The following is a 5,291-nucleotide window of genomic DNA, read 5'->3' on the forward strand; positions in this document are numbered from 1 at the left end:
TATGTGTGTGTGTATACATACATATATATATATACACATACATATATACACACATATCTACATATATATACACACATATATGTGCTTTGTTCTTCCTGATTTTATATATATATATATATATATATATATATATATATATATATATATATATATATATATATGGTGTCTGTGTATATATTTATATATATGGTGTGTGTGTGTATATATGTATAGTGTGTGTATATAGTGTGTGTGTATATATGTAGTGTATGTGTGTGTATATATATATGTAGTGTGTATATGCATATATATGGTGTGTGTATATACATGTATTTTTGTTTGTTTTGAAGTCTACCTGGCTCATACTAATGTGAGTACTCCAGCTTTCTTTTCATTGTTAGCATGGATATCTTTCTTCATACTTTAATTTCTAACCTGTTGGAGACTTTTTATAAATTAAGTTTCTTATAGATAACATATAGTTAGGTCTTGGTGGTATTTTTTTTTTTTTGCGATGGGGGGTCCTTTTTGAATCTCTGTCTTTTAATTGGTATATTTAGGCCATTCACATTTAAAGTGGTTATTGAGGGGCACCTGCCTGTGTGGCTCAGTTGGTTGAATGTCCAACTCTTGATTTCACCAGCTCAGGCTATGATCTCATGGTTCGTGAATTCGAGCCCCACATCAGATTGAGATTCTCTCTGACCTTCCCCTACTTGAGCTCCCCTCCCCTCTCTCTCTCAAAAGTAAACACTAAAAAAGTAAAGTGGTTATTGAAATAGTTGATTTAATGTCTGTTTGTAATACTGCTTACACATTTGTTCTTTGTCTCTCTCTGACTTCGTCCTCATATTCTGCCTTATCTGTTTTTAATGGAGCACATATGTGATCCCTTTTATTTCCTCTTTTACTGTATTATACCTATCTTGTAAAATTTAGTGATTGCCTTAGAGTTGACAACATAGATTTTAAACTACTATAAATCAGTATTTAAACATACTGCTTCACGTGTAGTACAAGAATCTTAGTGTATTTCTGATTCTTCTTTCCTGTTCCTTTGTAACGTTTCTGATCTTTCTTTAGCTGTGTCCAGCCCCCTGATAAGCCTATCAAAGCCATTCTTCAATTTTATTATAGTGCTTTGATTTCAAGAATTTCCTTTTGAGTCTTTTGTATAATTTCCATTACTATGCTTGTGTTACCATCTGTTCTTGCTTGTTCTTTCTTTTTCCATGAGCATCTTTTACATATTAATTATGTTTATCCCTGACAGATAATTCCAAGACAATTGTCATATCCGAATCTGGTTCTGATGATTGTTTTGTCTCTTCAGACTGTGTATTTTCTAGTCTTTTGGCATGGCTTGTAATTCTTTTAATGAAAGCTGGACATCTTGTATTGGGTAATGTCAACTTAGATAAATTGTTCTTTAGTGTGAGGCTTTATTTGAATCTGTCTAGAAGTTGGTCTGTTTAATGTTTCTGTGGTATGGATGACAGAACCTTCAAATTCTTTTAGTGTTTTTGTTTGTTTTCCTAACTACTCCTCTTCAGAGTCCCTGTGATGAGCTCTTCAGCTGTAATCCACTTTTACCATAGGGAACCCTGTTGGTATGTGGTAAGGTGTATGAGGAGCACGAGTGTTCTAAATTCTTCAATCATCAGGCTTTTAGAAGGTCTTTGTTTTGGGTTCTATAGTCCTAAGAAATGTTTCTACCATGGTTGGGTTCTTTCCCACTTTGCCCCCTACTCCTTTCCCCAGCTGCAGGATTTCTAACCTATTTTCTTGAAGAACTGACCTCTGTCGACTTTGTCTTCCCCCACCCTCTCCCTTAGGTTAGACAAGAAGGGTAGAGAGGGCTGGATTGGGAGACTGATCCAGCTTCCCCTAACTAGATAAGGCTCTGGCAGAGTCCTTTCTGCTGAAGAGTAAACCTTTGTTAAAAGAATGTGCTCCTGTATTTAACAATGATAACGGCTTCCATCCTATCAGAGCCTTTCTTGAATCTTCATCATGAGAACCTGGAGGTAAAGCCCATGCAAGTATGGGAGCTCCCCCAACTGTGGACCACAGGAATTTTTTACCTTCATGCTGGTACATGTTCAGCCTTTAGTAATTAGTCAAAAACATCATTCAAGTGTTCTTACTGGTTTTTGGTTCCAATGGCTTCAAGTCTGAGTAAATAGATTTCAGCAATGTATCTCTGAATATGCCTTTCTCTTCAGATTTTAGAGAGACCTATCACACTGCAACTTTCTTAAGAGGGTTCAAAAACAGTCAATGATTACCAGTTGTCCAACTGTTTTTCTTGTAAGGACAGATAGGAGTTCCATGGAAATGACCTTTTGGATCTGAAGCCATAAATTCAAACACATCTTTTTCCTAACAAATATCATGTAATTTCTTATCCATAAGATTGTAAAATTAGGGGGAAAACTTCATCACAATGGGTTGATCACTTTAAGATTTTCCAATAAGGCAACTTTTGAGCCCAGATCTGAAAGCAAGTCAAGGAGAAAACCACGTGGACATTTGGGGGGGACATATGATGAGAAGGAGAATAGATACAGCACTGGATAGATTTTGAATGTAGATTCCAGAGAATATTTTTTGATGGATTAGAAATGAGTCTCGAATGATTCCAACTGTTTTCTTCTGTGATCCTGCACATCTTGCTGCTATATGTGGTCCATTACTCTGAGAGGTAATATTCAGGAAAGAGAGGGTAGATTCTAAAAAAAGAAATTTGCAAGGGAGATGCCTCTCCTAGATCAGAGTTAGCATAGCATATTGATGCAAGGACTGTTGAAGTAGACTGCCCGGATTCAAATGCTAGCTCTGATAATTAGTAATCGCATGATACTGGGCAAGTTTCTTAACCTCATGGAGCCTCGGATTTTTGTTTGTTTCTTTTTAAATGGTAACGCAAGTCCTATATACCTCACAGAGTAGTTGCAGAAATTACATGCATTACCTTAGTGTAGTGTTGTTTCCGTAGTGAGTAAAACCATTAAAACTTGTCCTATTATTAGAGATGGTAGAAAAACTGTTGTTGGTTGCTTACATGCCAGATACTTCACAAATATCATTTCCTTAAGAGATGTCGTTAGGTGGTGGTGGTCTTGTTTTGTTTTTACTGGGGGAAGTGTGAGCCCCAGGTAATCTAAAGGGACAGGATTCTTGTCACTGTTCTCTGCCCTCACCACTTCAGCCGCAGGGCTGTAAGGCACTTGACAGTATTACCCATTGTCAGTTTGCTGCTGCTCGCTTGTACCCATGAACACAGCCCCCTCGTAGCAGTGACTTCTATACCCACATGCAATGTTCCTGCTTTCTTGATGGGAATCTAATACTGTAACTTGTGCCAGAACAAACCAGAAACTGATCCCCAAAGTGGGATTCGGGAACTGAGTTGTTCACATATTTGAAGCATGTGTGATTCCTTTTTCCTGGAAGCAAATGGGCCAGGGTACTACAAAGCATAGGTGACCTCTCTTCTCAAATTCTCACTGCTGGCATAAAGGGATGAACAGATGCAGCTTGTGGGCCAGGTGTTCAGAGAGCCACTGACCTTGGCCTTTGGTCACGGTGGTGGCAATATTGGCCGGAAAGATTATAGAGTTACTTGACTTCTAATAGCACCAGAGGACACACACAGGGCAAAAGAAGAAATGAAAGCTTTAAGGCTATGAAGGAGAAAGCACATAGATGATTGGAAAGTCATGGTGAAAGTTGTGAAGAACTTTCTAATCTGCGGTATATGTTAAGGCACATGTGTCCAAGAATTAAAGCAGAGCCCTTGTAGAAGAGTGGCAGAATTGGAGTCTGTTAAATGGTCAAACCCGACACTAGTGGGGAGAAGTGGCATGCTAATATATGCCAAGGACGCAAAGGCTGAGGGCTTTGTTCTCCAAAGCTCTGAATCTCCCCTGGTGACAGAACCACACCCTCCACACCCTGCTAGGGAACCAGCTTTTACATAAAATCTACTCCTCATGACTGGACCTGGGGGCAGATTCCTCACAAGGGGTGCCAGTATCTCTGCATCCTATTCCATTAACTTTCATAGCCTGTGTGGGTCCATAATTAGAATCGTATGCCAGCGTAGGAATCACAGACAGTTAGGACGAGGCCTGCTCCAAGAGGAGGATACTTGTACAACCAGAAAAGGTACCAGTCTTCTGTGTTGCCATGATAACTCTGCATGGTCTAGTGTAAAGATGCTCAGAGACTGACAGAAACCCACACTGGTTCTCTTCCCCCAGAGTATGACCTGTTATGATAGAAAGGGACAAGAACAAGTTCTTGGACGTGTTCCATCAAGATAATAAGCCGCAAGTCATACCATGTCCCCGAGGAAAAGGAAGAGATTAGTGTCATTGTCAAAGGCTGCAAAGATGCAAGGTTGTGCTTCATACCACATCCCGGTTTTAAATCACTGGTTCGGTCACAGCGAAAGCCAGATGGATCAGGGAGAACGACAGGAAATTATTGCAAATTTAATCAGATGATGTTATCAATTGTAGCCGGGTTTCTGGATGTGCTATTTGTATTCTAGCGAATTGACACAGTCTCTGGTGCCTGGTGTTCAGATCTGGCTCTAGCAAATACTTTTATATTTTCAGGAAAGAAAGCAGAAACAGTTTCTTTCTGAAAGGGACAGTAGTATATATCTTAAGAGCCTCGGAGCTGGGTCAACCCTTCTGTTCCCAGTTATAATAAAGTCCAGAGGTAACTTGATTTTTTTCGAATCCCACGGAGCATTACACTTTTTCTGCATACGACGATTAAGCTACTTTGACCCAGTGATCATGAAGTAGTGAGTACCAGGCATGACTCAAAATGATCTAAACGTGCCGGGGGGTGCAAGATAAACCTTGAGAAGTTTCCGAGTCTTGTCTCATGGTGGACTTCCAGGTCTCTGCTCGTTTTGGACAAATCAGTATCTCTCTCGAAGAGAGAAATTCACATACATTTACCAGATAACCCGGGAGGCTGAGCTGGAAAGGGGTCCGCGGACTGTAGTGTTAGCCGTCCTGACACTTGAGTTAGGTGACACGATACACCAAATGTTGTTGCATGTGATTATGACCAAGAAGAAATAGTGAATATCTAATGAGCCCAATTTTGTCGACAGGAGGATGATAGTTACAGGTCCCTAGAGTTTTGAAGTAAGGCCGTCTCCTCCTTTCTACCTGAAAAGTGTCTCTCGACTTGCTACTGAGCACTGGTAGAAATTGAGCAGCTGACCAAGGGTACGAAGTGACTATACCATTTATGTTAATCCAGGTCCTCTGAGAAGCAGATGCCAA

This window comes from Panthera leo, chromosome D3, assembly GCF_018350215.1.
Source record: "Panthera leo isolate Ple1 chromosome D3, P.leo_Ple1_pat1.1, whole genome shotgun sequence".
Taxonomy (NCBI): Eukaryota; Metazoa; Chordata; class Mammalia; order Carnivora; family Felidae; genus Panthera; species Panthera leo.